Source organism: Polypterus senegalus, chromosome 18, assembly GCF_016835505.1.
Source record: "Polypterus senegalus isolate Bchr_013 chromosome 18, ASM1683550v1, whole genome shotgun sequence".
NCBI classification, from domain to species: domain Eukaryota; kingdom Metazoa; phylum Chordata; class Cladistia; order Polypteriformes; family Polypteridae; genus Polypterus; species Polypterus senegalus.
Window position 1 is genome coordinate 55,510,532 of NC_053171.1, and position 16,429 is coordinate 55,526,960.

Sequence of the window (16,429 nt, forward strand, 5' to 3'; positions counted from 1 at the left end):
GTCACCCACTGAACTCGAGTCTCAATCCAGGTGGTTCACTGTGTGGTGGGTGCAGGAACAAGAAATCACTGCATGCCTCCAACTTTCCATACGACAGTAATGCTAATAAATGATTAAATAAAATAAATCTCATTTAAGGTCAGATTCTAGTAACATGAACTACCTTTTTAAATTCAAATCAATCAAATTATTAGTTTTTGGATATTCATTTTTCTGCCTTAATTCCACAAATAGTCCTAATGATAGGACTTCCTAATAACGCCTCGGGCAATGACATCATGCAAAATTTAGATGGCGACGTACACACTAACCAGCTAAACCCACAGGTTCGGATTGTAAAAATCATATAGTGCAGATGCACCAACAAAGAATTATCCAGGGCAGTGGAGGTGATGGACAATTTATTGCTTCTTAAAGAATCTGTGGTGCTGTGATTACTACTGACTGACGTGAGCTGTGCTCATCCCCAGTAGCTGCCAAGTTAATTTAATGCTAATGTTTGCACACTGACTTTCATTTTAGTGTATAGACCGGTATAATGCATTAACTCATAAAGAGCTCCCCTAGATGAATACAGTACATATGATTAAGCATGATGCAAGATGCAATATGAACAATGCACATCAAGTAGTATTAAGCTAGTACATAGCATATATAGTATCTAACATATATAGTATCTAACCAAAACAAAGGTACCGCACATACCTACCTACCTAGCACAACTCTTGCATAAAGCAATAGACTTTTCTTACCTTTGCCTCACAAGCAACATTTGAGTTTGGCTCAAACAATGCTCTCTACAACCCAAATAAATGTATGTATTATCTGCCTAAAGTGGATGTGATGGACAGACTTGCTTACCTAATAAGTAAAACTGTTAAGTAAAGGAATAGGCATCGATATTAAATTTCAAATTCAGTAATTTCTATGCAATGTTCTTTCATTGAATGGCACAGACAGTAGTATAAGCTCTGATGTGAATATTTTTTACAATATCCCTGCAGCCCGCCACACAACATTCATTTTAATGATTTAAAGTAGACTTTAAAAGAATGTATGGTAAAGGAGGGTTTAGCAGGATTTCTACAAGTATGCTTTGTAATTCTGAAATTAATTTTACTATGCTCTATCCCAATAAATGGTAGAGCACTGATAACATTAGAATCCCTGAAGCCTACGAAACAACTCCATCTCGGTCCCCCATAAACTCCCTCGCAACTCTCCATTACATTCTTGTTTTTGCAAATGTGTCAATCAGCACAAGCAGCAAGCAACCTGTTATCCCAACCCCCACCACCACAGCTCATCTCGGACACAAAGTTCTCCCAGCTCAAGGCTGTTTATCGGAGTGTGAGGTGCTTGGAGTTGTATAGGTAAATAATATATCATTATTTGGAACACATGAATTTCATGTGTGTTCCATATCTACAAAGATCTATGTAAATGTAGCATGACAGGAAATGCAAGGCTAGAAATGTTGAACATATAGCTAAAATACAAACTTTGATCATGTTATAGTACTAATGACAAAATTTTCACATTAAGTACAGTGATCCCTCGCTATATCGCGCTTCGACTTTCGCGGCTTCACTCCATCGCGGATTTTAAATGTAAGTATGGTACATGCTTCCTCAGTTTGTTTGCCCAGTTGATTTCATACAAGGGACGCTATTGGTGGATGGGTGAGAAGCTACCCAATCAGAGCACGTATAACGTATTAAATAAAACTTCTCAATGATATACGATATGCTTCCAGCATGGTGCTTCGCACACTTAAAAGCTCTAACAGCCCGTATTGATTTTTCATTGTTTGCTTTTCTCTGTCTCTCTCACTCTATCCGACATTCTCTGCTCCGGACAGAGGGGGTGTGAGCAGAGGGGCTGTTTGCACAGTGGCCGTTTGCTTAGAAGATACGGACGCTCCTCTAAAAAATGCTGAAAGGCTACCTTCATATTGATCCCATCATTGTGGTTGCTTTATCGCAGTGCTTGCATACTTAAAAGCGCAACAGCCCTATTGATTTTTGATTGTTTACTTTACTCTCTCTGAGATTCTCCGCTCCTGATGCGCATCTTGAAAAGGAAGATATTTTTGCATTCTTTTAATTGTGAGAAAGAACTGTCATCGCTGACTTGTCATGGAGCACAGTTTAAACTTTTGACTAAAGGGTGTTATTTCATGTCTAGAGGGCTCTAATAATGTTAAACATATTTAGAAGGTCGTAAACATGTTTTCAATGCCCTGTGAAAATATTAGATTTATAAATAAAGAATCCTACTTCGCGGAAATTCATTTATCTGTCTGGAGCGGATTAATAATGGTAAACAAGGGTTTACTGTATAACTGTGAGGAGAATATTTATAAACAGTGTGGGAGTGTTTCTAAAGGCTTAGAATATATAAAAATAACCATACAAACATATGGTTTCTACTTCGCAGATTTTTCACCTATCGCAGGGGGTTCTGGAACGCATCCCCCGCGATCGAGGAGGGATTACTGTATATAATGTGTGAAGACAGAAGTCCAAATATCAAACACTTTCACAAAAGGTACACGTATAACAAGTGCGCTCTTATTCAAGAATATAACCAAAGAATTAGAAATTTGGTTAGGGTATGACTCTGACACGACCGCTTGGTTGGTACAGCAGTAAGAACTTCCGACTCATAATCAAGAAGTTGCAGGTTAGATTTCGGGCCCTTCCTAGATTTATCGCGTAGTGAGCTGCTCTTATTGTTACTATCTTAGATTAAAAATATTTATGTGATTTGAGTCTGTAACAGCCAGTGCAAATTTATGGTACTTTTAAAAGGTTAGCTTTTTTTAAATTCAGCTTTTTTCTCTTAGTCACATTCATGCTCCCCCAAATCTGACACTGCTATTTTCAAATAATGATGTGCTAGAACAGAGGTGACCTCAGATGAGGGTTCTACATCAGAGAAAGAACAGAAGCCTTCCCCACAAGAAAGGTCTACTCACACATAACAATGCAGCTGCACCAGGCGTAAAGGCGAAAGATGGCACCGTTTGGATGCAGCAACAGGTTGGGCATCATCCTGCCAGTCAATTTGCCCCACGCATGTCCAACAAACCAGCAGAGCCTACAGTGCTCAGCAAGGTATCAGGGAAAGCTCCATTTGTGATTGTTTTATCATGGTCTTTATATAAAAAACACTTATATGTTACTTATATAAAAGCCAGATCAAATGTTATTTACCTGGATTTATTTACTTATCTTCCTACAGTGTAAAGTCACAAGTAGACTGCAGAGCTTCCTGTGCTTGATCGACACGGGTATGTGACAAACTACGTGTGCAATGCTACTTCAGTATGTGAATGGCTTTAGCTGAAGGTGGAAGCTCCTGACACACTTTACACAACTGTTGTCATGGTTCCGCCTTTGTCGAGAAACAGCTCCATAAGCTTTATGACCACAGTCTCAGAAAGTCTTTCCCGTGGGATGACTGGGATCTTTTCCTGAATAAGGAGTGGCATTGCAGATGTACTTTTCCAGCATCAAACACAGGAAGCTGTGCAGTCAACTTTGACTTTAGGCTGTGGGAAGATAAGTAATTAAATATAGGTAAACAACATTTAATGTGGCTTTTATAGAAGTAACAAATATTTTTCATATAAAGACCATCACAAAACAATCACAAACAGGACTTTGTTGTTGAGCTCTGTAGGCCCTTCTGTTTCGTTTAAACGTTGTGTGGCAGACTCACTGGCAGGATGACGCTCAACCTGTTGCTGTATCCAAAAAAATAAACCAATATGAACTACTGGTGATATTCGGCACAATCCCCCCCCGATTCATGATTCTCAAATCAACATTGCTTCAGTATAATAGCATTTTAACAAAAGATAGTTTGTGCTAAAATTAATGGCAATCCAATATGTTTACTACATTACAATGCAATGCATATGCATGTGGTAAGGCTGCACAGTAGGCTGTAAGTACTGAAAAAAATCAATTTTTAAAATGGTATGGTACCAGAATTGAGGAATTTTGGTACTGGAAGTACACAGTAGATTTGAAAGACCTTGTGATCAGCTCTTTATTCTTCTGCTCAATCCCCCACGCTCCCCTTTCAACACAAGAAACCAGTGTTTCTTAAACTGAGTTACAAATGATTGTGTAGTAAAATTACACAAGTCTACCCAAGTGTGAAATCTGTGCCGAGTGATATACCTGCCACTATTTGTCTCACTTCTTATTGCGGCAGTATGTGAAACAAACACTGACGCATCACAGATAGCTTTTGTTTCTGTGGCAGGAAAACATTAAGTATTCCTCAACTCCAATATCACAACCTATTAAACAGTAAGTCTAAGAAAACTGACAGCAAAGACCACATCATAAAAGTATAGAGGAATAACTGATAGACGAGCTTGTGAAGTGAGCAGATAGACTCCCTGGATTAAAATATCAAAACGAAAACACAGGTGCAGGTCAAGGAAGTGACGATTTTCAGGGCATTAGGAAAGGTGAGGAAATTATATATATTTTGTTGTCTGTGCCAGTGTTGTATGCAAAATGCAGTTTCAATGGCAATGAACAATTCCTCTGTCCCTCACTGCATGCAAGTGGTTATTGCATACATGGAATCCAAATCAGTAACAGAGGTGCAAAGAGAGTATTTTGTATAAGTTTAATTTACCTTGGCGAGGAAGAATTTCTTCTCGCCACACTATACAAAAGTGGTCTAATTATTGTCCATTAACTGATACTGTGAAGGAGGTGTTTGTTAAAACATTGAGAACTGCAAGAACACCAGAGTATAAAAGGGTAAGATAAGCTGCAGACATTCAGCAATACATCCATGTGTAGAGTAACATTTCAAATTGGTCTCAAAAATATTCAGCAAGATTTATTCCATCATCCATGTAATACAGAAATTGTACTTTCATTTTTCAGGAATAATTTAGCTTTTTTGGTTTGGTTTTTTACATGATTAATTGAATTGCTAAGCAAAACCTGAGGTATATTAAAATATTTGCGAAGTAATTGACAAAAACATATTGCTAATGATGCAGCTCATTTTAAAAACTGAAAAAGTGTTAAGACAAAATTAATAAGCTGCATCGATTAATTTTTCAGCTAAGTAACCTTTCATAGCATCTCATAGCACAACTCATAAATCAGCCTACACATAAAGCAGGTCATACATTAGACTTAGTGATTACTAAAGGACTGAAAGTTGATATAAAACAGATCATTGATATTGGTCTATCAGACCATTTTCTTCTACTTTTTAATATAGAAATAATGATAAAAACACTCATGAGAAGCATATTGTTAAAAAACGCTTCTTTGATTCGGCAGCAGCTTTAAAACTTACAAACATTTTAAGCAATCAGTCCGTTTATAGTGCCAGCTATAATAGCGAGGACAATGTAAATAGTAAGGTGGAAAGATTTAATTCTAAAGTGAGAGCTGCTGTTGACATAGTTGCACCTGAAAAGACAGTGAAAAAATCTTCTAGCATTGATATACCATGGAAGACCCAAAGAGTGTCTGATTTAAAGAGAACATGCCGTAGAGCTGAGCGTCAATGGAGGAAGACTAAACTTACTATCCACCACGAAATATTAAAAGTCAAAATAACAGAATACAATAACACTGTCCGTCTTGAGAGACGCTGCTATTTCTCCAAGATTATAAATAACAATGCTAGTAATCCTAGAGTCTTATTTTCAACAATTGATCACCTACTAAACCCAGGTAGCTCAAAGGAATGCCTCCTAAGTGCTTCCAGTGAAACCTGTGAGGCTGTCGCTGTATTTTTCAATCAAAAAATTAATGATATTAGAAATAACATAGTATATCTCCCCAACACTAAGGATCCCCCTAAACCCCAACATCCTGTTATAAACAAATTAAACTCTTTCACTAGGATAGATTTACCTGATTTACAAAAATAATATCTCAATTAAAACCCTCCACCTCGCCCTTGACCCGATACCAACAAGGTTTTTCAAAGAAGTATCAGGCGTAAATTGATAATGTTCTTGACATAGTAAATTCGTCACTAGATACTGGGGTCTTCCCAGACTGTCTTAAGACTGCTGTAGTTAAACCCCTACTTAAGAAACATAATCTTGACCCTCGCTCTTGAAAATTTTAGACCCATCTCTATCCTGCCCTTCTTAAGTAAAGTTCTAGAGAAGGCAGTCATTATGCAGTTAAATGACCACCTAAATAAACATGCTATTCTTGATAAATTTCAGTCAGGTTTTAGAACAAATCACAGCACAGAAACTGCACTCGTTAAAGTAGTAAATGACTTGCGGGTAAATGCAGACAGAGGCCATTTATCTGTTCTCATCCTCTTAGATCTGAGTGCTGCATTTGACACCATTGATCACAACATTCTTAGAAATCGCCTTAGTCAATGGGTGGGCCTCTCTGGCAGTGTCTTAAATTGGTTTGAATCCTACCTGACAGGGAGAAAATATTTTGTTAGTTGTGGGAATTACAACTCAAGACACATGATATCCAATATGGTGTTCCACAAGGCTCTATCCTGGGTCCGCTGTTATTCTCAATCTACATGCTTCCGTTAGGTCAGATTATCTCAGGGCACAACGTGAGCTACCACAGCTATGCTGATGACACACAGCTGTACTTATCAATAGCACCTGATGACCCGATTCTATTGATTCACTAACACAATGTCTGACTAGTATCTCAGAATGGATGAATAGTAATTTTCTCAAGTTAAATAAAGAGAAAACTGAAATTTTAGTGATCAGCAATAATGGATACAATGAGGCTATTAGAAATAAACTGGATACATTAGGATTAAAAGTCAAGACGGAGGTAAAAAGCTTAGGGGTGATTGTTGACTGTAATCTGAATTTTAAATCACATATTAATCAGATCATTAGGACAGCATTTTTCACTTAAGAAACATAAGTAAAGTTAGACCTCTTATATCACTGAAAGATGCTGAGAAATTAGTTCACGCGCTTGTTTTCAGTCGACTAGATTACTGTAACGCACTCCTCTCAGGACTACCCAAAAAAGATATAAATCGTTTGCAACTAGTTCAGAATGCAGCTGCTAGAATCCTAACTAGGAAAAGAAAATCAGAACACATCACACCAGTTTTATGCTCACTACACTGGTTACCTGTGTCATTCAGAATTGACTTTAAAATTCTGCTTATGGTTTATAAAGCCTTAAATAATCTCCCCCATCTTATATATCGGAATGTCTGACACCTTATATTCCAAATCGTAACCTCAGATCCTCAAATGAGTGTCTCCTTAGAATTCCAAGAACAAAACTTAAAAGAAGTGGTGAGGCGGCCTTCTGCTGTTATGCACCTAAAATCTGGAATAGCCTGCCAATAGGAATTCGCCAGGCTGATACAGTAGAGCACTTTAAAACACTGCTGAAAACACATTACTTTAACATGGCCTTTTTATAACTTCATTTTAATCGTAATTTAACTTAATCCTGATACTCTGTATGTTCAATTCATCATAACAACTATTCATGGTGGCTCTAAAATCGGTACTGACCCCTACTCTCTTTTCTGTTTCTTTTTCCGGTTTCTTTGTGGTGGTGGCCTGCGCCACCTCCACCTACTCAAAGCTTCATGATGCTCCAACAATGATGGACGGATTAAAAGGAAGAAGACTACGTGACCATCATCATCATCAAGCCCTTCCGTGAGAACCCTAAATCCAAAGAGGACTGTTTCATTTATGTTAGGTAGAATGCCCAGAGGGGACTGGGCGGTCTCATGGTCTGGAATCCCTACAGATTTTATTTTTCTCCAGCCGCCTGGAGTTTTTGTTTTTCTGTCCCCTGGCCATTGAACCTTACTCTTATTCGATGTTAATGTTGATTTATTTTGTTTTATAATTGTGTCTTTCATTTTTCTATTCTTTAATATGTAAAGCACTTTGAGCTACTGTTTGTATGAAAATGTGCTATATAAATAAATGTCGTTGTTGTTGTTATCCTTTCAAAAACCACCATATCTTCTTGATGCAACCCAAAAATGTCTTTCAGTTTTAAGAAATCTTATACTACGCATTTCAACTGGCAATGATTTACCTCAGGATTCTATTTCTTGTTTTGAAATTAACTGCTTTAGGTTCAAGCCCCAGGTGTTCACATATATTTAGTCCAGGTGCTCCGGGATCCTGCCACAGCTAAAAGACAAACAGGTTAGTTGGACTGGCAATGCTAAACTTAATTGGCCCTAGTGTGCATATTCACTCTATGATGGACTGACACCCCGTACATGGGGAAGTTATAGGAAGTTAACCATTATTTGATTCTGTACAGAGGTCAGAAAGCTGGTATTGATACATCCAAGTCATTTTTTTTTTCAATCCAAAACTAGCATGTTATGCCTTGAATTTTTTCATGAAGTATTTGGTTGACTAAAAGCATATCAACCAAATAATTGATTGTTTTTCACTAGGGAAGGTAGTTTGTGCGTCAGTTTAAAATGGAATACAAAAAGCACCAAAAAGCAAAACAACCTGAGCAGCCACCAAATGAACTGCAACATGTTTTGTTTGCTTTTAGTTCTGATGTGTAATCTATGGACATAAATTAAAATGCAATACACTTCTGCATTGCATTTTAAAATAATAAAAAAAGGAGTTCTGCAATGAAAAACAGATCATGTGATTGTACTGCTTTTTATTTTAACAAAAATAAAACTGTGCCAAAATAAATAGACCGCACATACTGTATATGTACTGTATTGCAATGTAGTTAACATGTTGAAATGCACATAGGTGTGGCACAAATAATCTTTCATAATTCTAGCTTCAAAAGTATTCTAGGTTACCTGGATAGTAATCATACAATTTAAGTGTAAATGGATTGCTCACATTAGCCGGACACGGTATAAGCAGACAGGTGCCACTTCCCAAATCATTTCATTTTCCTTCAACTGTCACAATTATTGTTCACATAAGCAACTTAGACTTTGGAGATTATCATGTGGTCATTTTTTTTTTTTTTAAATTGGCCGAAGAAGGAGAAGGAGAAGAGGAGGCGGGAGACGTGCCCAGGGGCAGGAGAAGAGGAGGAAAGTAAAGAGTGGAACTGAGGGTAGGAACTTTGAATGTTGGCAGTATGACTGGTAAGGGGAGAGAATTAGCAGATATGATGGAGCGAAGGAAGGTTGATATATTGTGTCTGTAAGAGACTAAATGGAAGGGGAGTAAGGCCAAGTGGATTGGAGGTGGATTCAAATTGTTCTATCATGGTGTGGATGGGAGGAGAAATGCGGAAGGAGTTATTCTGAAAGAACAGTATGTCAAGAGTGTTTTGGAGGTGAAGAGAGTGTCAAGACAGAGTAATGATAATGAAGCTGGAAATTGGAGGAGTGATGATGAATGCTGCAGTGCAAGTTGGATGTGCAATAGGTGAGAAAGATGATTTTTGGAGCGAGTTGGATGAAGTGATGAACAGTGTAGCCAAGGGACAGAAAGTGGGGATTGGAGCGGATTTCAATGGGCATGTTGGTGAAGGGAACAGTGGAGACGAGGAGGTGATGGGTAGGTATGGTGTCAAGGAGAGGAATGAAGAAGGTCAGAGGATAGTGGATTTTGCCAAAAGGATGGACATGGCTCTGGTGAATATGTATTTTAAAAAGAGGAAGGAACATAGGGTTACGTACAAGAGTGGAGGAAGATGCACACAGGTGGATTACACCCTATGCCGAAGAGTTGATCTGAAGGAGATTGAAGACTGCTAAGGGGAGGCAGGGGAAAGTGTAGTTAAGCAGCATAGGATGGTGGTCTGTAGGATGACGCTGGAGATCAAGAAGAGGAAGACAGAGCCAAGGATCAAATGGTGCAAGTTGAAAAAGGAAGACTGCAAGGTTGAGTTTAGGGAGGAGGTGAGACAGGCACTGGGTGGCAGTGAAGAGTTACCAGACAGCTGGGAAACTACAGCAGATGCGGTAAGGGTGACGGCAAGAAAGATGCTTGGCATGACATCTGGAAAGAGGAAGGAGGAAAAGGAAACCTGGTGGTGGAATGAGGAAATACAGGAGAGAATACAGAGGAAAAGGATGGCAAAGAAGAAGTGGGATAGTCAGAGAGATGCAGAAAGTAGACAAGAGTACAAGGAGATAAGGCGCGAGGTGAGGAGAGAGGTGGCGAAGGCTAAAGAAAAGGCGTATGATGAGTTGTAATAGAGGTTGGACACTAAGAAGGGAGAAAAGGACCTGTACTGATTGGCTAGACAAAGGGACCGAGCTGGGAAAGATATGCAGCAGGTTAGGGTGATAAAGGATAAAGATGGAAACATACTCAAAAGCAAGGAGAATGTATTGAGCAGACGGAAAGAGTACTTTGAGAGGCTGATGAATGAAGAGAACGAGAGAGAGAAGAGGTTAGATGATATGGAGACAGTGAATCAGGAAGTGCAACGGATTAACAAGGAGGAAGCAAGAACAGCTTCGAAGAGGATGAAAAATGGAAAGGCCGTTGGTCCAGATGACATACCTATGGAAGCATTGAGGTATTTAGGAGAGATTGCAGTGGCGTTTTTAACCAGATTGTTTAATGGAATCTTGGAAAGTGAGATGATGCCTGAAGAGTGGAGAAGTAGTGTACTGGTGCCAATATTTAAGAATAAGGGGGATACAGGGGAATAAAACTGATGAGCCACAGCATGAAGTTATGGGAAAGAGTAGTGGAAGCTAGGTTAAGAAGTGAGGTGATGATTAGTGAGCAGCAATATGGTTTCATGCCAAGAAAGAGCACCACAGATGCAATATTTACTCTGAGGATGTTGATGGAGAAGTTTAGAGAAGGCCAGAAGGAACTGCATTGCATCTTTGTGAACCTGGAGAAAGCATATGACAGGGTGCCTTAAGAGCAGCTGTGGTATGGTACGAGGAAGTTGGGAGAGGCAGAGAAGTACATAAAAGTTGTACAGGATATCTACGAGAGAAGTGTGACAGTGGTGAGGTCTGTGGTAGGAGTGACAGATGCATTCAAGTTGGAGATGGGGTTACATCAGGAAACGGCTCTGAGCCCTTTCTTATCTGCAATGGTGATGGACAGGTTGACAGACGAGATTAGACCGGAGTCCCCGTGGACTATGATGTCTGCTGATGACATTGTGATCGGTAGTGATGAATGGGAGCAGGTTGAGGAGACCCTGGAGAAGTGGAGAAATGCTCTAGGGAGGAGTGGAATGAAGGTCAGTAGGAACAAGACAGAATACATATGTGGAAATGAGGGAGGTTAGTGGAATGGTGAGGATGCAAGGAGTAGAGTTGGCGAAGGTGGATGAGTTTAAATACTTGGGATCAAAAGCAAAGAGTAATGGGGAGTGTGGAAGAGAGGTGAAAAAGAGTGCAGGCATGGTGGAATGGGTGGAGATGAGTGTCGGGAGTTATTTGTGACCAACGGGTATCAGCAAGAGTGAAAGGGAAGGTCTACTGGACTGCAGCGAGACCAACTATGTTATATGGGTTGGAGACGGTGGCACTGACCAGAAAGCTACAGACAGAGCTGGAGGTGGCTTAATTAAAGATGCTAAGATTTGCACTGGGTGTGACAAGAATGGATAGGATTAGAAATGAGTACATTACAGGGTCAGCAGGTAATTTATTCCAGTTGTGTATGGCGGTTCATGTGAAGAACAACTTTAACATATGTGAAACATCTGGCCTTAAGGTTCCTGAGACTCAGCTCGAGATCTCAAAAGGTAAAGTGCATCTTAACAGAATGGAAATTACTTTTGAAATATTTGCAAAGGTTAACTTAGCACTGAATGCAAGGAAAGCAGCAGGCCTGAGCAGGATGCCAGTCCATCACTGCCCACCAACACCCATATCTATACTATACCAGTGTGGAATTGCCAATGAAGTTGACCTGTGCAAATTTGAGAACACAGGAGAAAAAACCATGATAACATGGGAGGAGGACACCATAAGTATAGAAAGGAAATTGTGCCTTTCAGGACCAACATCGCCCTAGTGTTCTGTCTGTTATATAACCAGAAACCATGGCTCTGCCCAGATAGTAGTAAACAGAAAAATGAGGGGGGCCTTGCACAGCTCCCCACTCCTGATCTCAAGCTTCCCCCTCCCCTCAGCCAGTAGCCTCTATCTCAGATTAGCATGAATATACTGCTCCTGCAAGCAAACCATGATTTTTAGCATGATGAGAGAAGTCGCAAAATCAACCAGAATGTTCAAGTAGTTCATTAAGTAGTTCTCTCATTCACTAGTTAAGTGGATGTAAGATATGCCCTGAGGCAGACGAGCGAGCGAGTGCCCTGCCTCCACTCCACCCACAGCCTCCATCTCGGATTTCTGCAAATAATCAGAACCGCAAGCGAACTTTAATTCTTAGCGCAATGAGAGAGGTCGCAAAATCAAGCAAATTCTAGAAAAAGACCTGATCTAAATCCGTTAAGTTGTTCTCTTGTAAAATTGGACAGTCATACAGAAGCTGGATTTTACCTCCATTATATAGAATAAAATCTTTTGACGTAACAAGACTTTTTAGAAGACAAGACATGACTTTTTGGAAAAGATTTTTTCAAGTCCTGCAATACGAGAATATTGCCATGATATTTTTAAAAGTCATACCCTCCTAGCAACCATTTTCAAATAAGACCATGGTCCTCTCACCTCTCAGTCATGTGAATGCTTTTGTCTGACACACTTCCTGTGCTCTTAGCTCTGATAAATTAATGTTTTCCTCAATTTAAGTTCCCAATTAAAGAAGACATTATGTCCAAATCTGAACAATTTCATCACGAAGAGTTATCAACAGAAAAAGGAGTACACGGGCAATCCTAGCACCTAGAAACAGGGAAGTCAAACGAATTTATGCCAAAAATAACGATCGGTTAAGCAAATTGGTTAACTGCGTATCAATACACTATGCTGAAACAGCTGTTGGTGATCGCGCAGAAGATGAAAAACAACAACTTACAACATCACAAAGAATATTTACAACCATTAATACCCCCCAGTCTTCCACCGCACGAATTACTGCAGAAAGGATGTATCCAAGAAAGGTAATGTAGTACATCTCCCATGGATAACTTTAGACAACAAAGGAGATCTTCAAATGTCACTTGTATTAAAACGTTAACAGTTTCCCGTTAGAATAACTTTTGCCAAAACGATTAAATCTCAGAGCCAAACATTAGAAAAAGTTATTTTATTTAACAGAAAGCAAGAAACAAAATGCAATCATGGGCAGTTATATGTCACGTGGATGCAAATGTAACACTTCACATGAAAATTAAAATCTGTTCAAATTGTACATCTACATCCCCATATACGAGTGGCAGAACCGCAAAGAGGCTAGTGCGTAGCGCTGGCCAGGGTTTAGCAAGCGAAGCACCCTAGTGTGTGTGTGTATTATATTTATATACACACACATATACACATACACATACACGCATATATACTGTATACATATACACACACTAGAGAGCGAGGGAGAGGAGTTCTTTAACAAGATCTCTCTTGTTTTAAACATGCAACAACTAAACCTCTGCTACACTGCTGTTTACAATTTCAAGGTATCGATAAATGTCAATTTCTTTCTAAAATCCTTGGAAAAAATGTCCCCCCCCCTCCTCTCACATGCAGCCCTTTCTAGCTCAAGAATGGCTTTTTTGATATGTTTCAGTCTGGATTCAGACCATTTCACAACACTGAATCTGCCTTACTAAGCCTGACAAATAGATCCGTTGTGAGCAGTCGATTCTGAGAACTGTTTTATGTTAATTCTTCTAGATTAGATCACTGTCTTCAATACAGTTGATCATGACATTTTTATTGATCAACACAAGATTGGAATTTGGGGCACTGCCCCTTGTGTAGTTTGTACATTAAATTAAGAGCAGGACTTTTCATGTCGGCCAGCATGTGGCACAGTGGTAGCACTGCTGCCTCACAGTAAGGAGACCTGGGTTCGCTTCCTCGGTCCTCCCTACATGAGAGTTTGCATGTTCTCTCCATGTCTGCATGGGTTTCCTCCCATAGTCCAAAGACACGCAGGTTAGGTGCATTGGCGATCCTAAATTGTCCTTAGTGTGTAGATGTGTGTGTGTGTGTGTGTGTGTGTGTGTGTGTGTGTGTGTGTGTGCACGCACCCTGCGGTGTGCTGGCGCCCTGCCCAGTGCCCTGTGTTGCCTGGGAATGGCTGCAGCAGACCCCCCCGTGAACCTGTGTTAGGATATAGCAGGCTGGACAATGACTGACTTTTCATATCAACTTTGGTAATTCATTATCTCCTACAGCTCCTGTGACATACAGGGAAGGCATGGGTCTGTTCTGAGACCATTTTTTTAAAATGGTGCCACTTTGCACTATTGTACCACTGTTACAATGATATTCAAATCCAAGGACATTCTTACTACTCTCTTTGGCTGCATTGAGGTTATCAAATTTTGGATGGCATCAAACTTTTTCTAACTAAACTAATCCAAAATAGATTCTTATGGGCCTTTCATCCTCTATTATTACAGTAGTATCAACATCAATCTTCGTCCAGTGACTACAAAAATCTGGTCTTTGGATGGACACCTTTCTATTATATTGGACTCAGAGTTCCAACTTTATAAACAAATATAGCTTATGGTCATCAATAAAGTCTAATTATTCCCATAATTATCTGCAAAAGTTATTAATGCTTTTGTTTCATCCTGTTTACGACTAGTACTGGTGTCTGCTACTCATTTCTGTCCCAACTACTGTACTACTAATTTAAAATGCTGCAGCCAAAGTCCACACTTCCAATAATAATAAAATAAATAAAATTACCTAGGTAGTTGCTTTTTTTTTTTGGCTTCCGCAGAAATTTAGGGTGGGTTTAAACATTTTATTGTTTGCATTCAAAGCCTTACATGGGTCTGCTCCTACCAATCTTGCTGGCTCTTTCGGTCGGTACTGAACCAGCCGGTACCTCAGATCCTCTAACTGCTACTGCCCGTTTCACACGCACAGGCTTGAAGCGGAGGGAGGACTGTGCCGTTGCAGGAGTGGGTCCTCAGTTTTGGTTGAAACTACCCCTCTTAAGATTAACTCCCAAAACGGATTATTTTAAATTACAATTAGAAATGTATTTGCATTCAGTTGCTGTTAGGTTTCTCGTCTAACGTAACTATGCAGTTTTATTTTGTAATTGTATACTTCTTTTTACGGCTATTAACTGTCAGGCTAGATTATTATTATTATATTAAAACAACTAAAGGATAACCAATGTGTTATATAAATACATTTGAATGATCTTACAAGTGTATGAGAGCCTTGCGTTTGTAAAGCAGACCACTGATAACATGCAAGGCAAGGGTGCTTACCATGAAAGAACACAAAGGAAAGATGCAGTACTAACGGAAAAGAATCGTAACACCAATTGAAATTAATCGACAAAGGCGGCCTTGCCAAATCTGAACCACCGCAAATAAATTAACGGTCGCGTTGGTGACCCAACCTAACCGGTATCATCGTCTGAAAAACGGAGGCTCACTCCGCACAGGACAATTTTCCGCCACAGAAAACTCTTTTAAAAAACGTATGCAATGAAACCAACACGTCATTTAGATGAGGCTGAAAACCAATGTCAATGGAATAAAAACGAACACTGACGTGGAAAGAGCCACGCAAAGAGGGACAGTGCCGGGGTCACCCTGATATTGAGAACACGACGTAAACAGACACCCTCTTGGAAGCACACCTGTTCACTAACTAACACACAGGAAAGCATACGCTAACGTTATCTTTTCAACAAAATACCAGTGTCTTAAGTAGCAAATTTTTTACTGTTTTACAATCTGATGTTACAATCAACAACAAAGTATTAATATGCTGAACTTTAAAACAGGCCTCGCAAAACTACACACAACAGATTACAGTTTATCTTCACCGAAAACATATCACACGCAAACAATGCACAGCACGGAACCCGTCACTCATTCCTTCATTCATTTAATGAACACACCCGTAACATTTGTTTCCAGCTGGAGCGCCGAGTGACCCACCTTTCACTGCACGCGAATACTTCTGTTTAGGAAAACGGCGTGCGCTGCTTCCGCTTTTTTCATCAGGTCGGGTCCACGTGACCCAGCTCGCACTCATCTACGCATGCGTGCCTGTATTTCTCCGCTCTACTTGAACCGGAGAAATGTTGCGATCCCCGTCCAATTAAAACTCTGAACACAGCGGCATCCCTAAATTAAGAGTCTAATTGCATTTTCACTCCAGTTTTTCTAAGGTATTTAAGAATAGTGATATTTTCATCGGCGTTTTTTTTTTTGCAGGATACCTCGTGTATGTTTAAATTTTTCTGCCAATACAGTACAGTAGTTGGATGGCAGACAGAAAACATCTGGAAATCAATGAAAAGGAAGGTACATGAAGCAATTATACAATTTGGGGATGGTTCTGTTTTCAGTATAGGAAAAGGCAA

The 16,429-nt window shown here is 39.6% G+C and overlaps 1 protein-coding gene across 3 annotated transcripts in view; it reads right to left on the bottom strand.

Moving 5' to 3' along the window:
• exd2 (exonuclease 3'-5' domain containing 2) overlaps positions 1-16,082 on the bottom strand; it is a 70,799-nt gene extending 54,717 nt beyond the window's left edge. For 2 of the 3 annotated variants that reach the window (XM_039741237.1, XM_039741235.1), the window contains exon 1: positions 16,002-16,082. The gene's annotated coding sequence lies outside the window, so the exon portion shown is untranslated. Of the gene's footprint in view, positions 1-15,961 lie in introns of all 3 variants that reach the window. The other variant, XM_039741236.1, reaches the window with a different exon arrangement.
• Between the last annotated feature and the right edge of the window lie 347 nt (positions 16,083-16,429).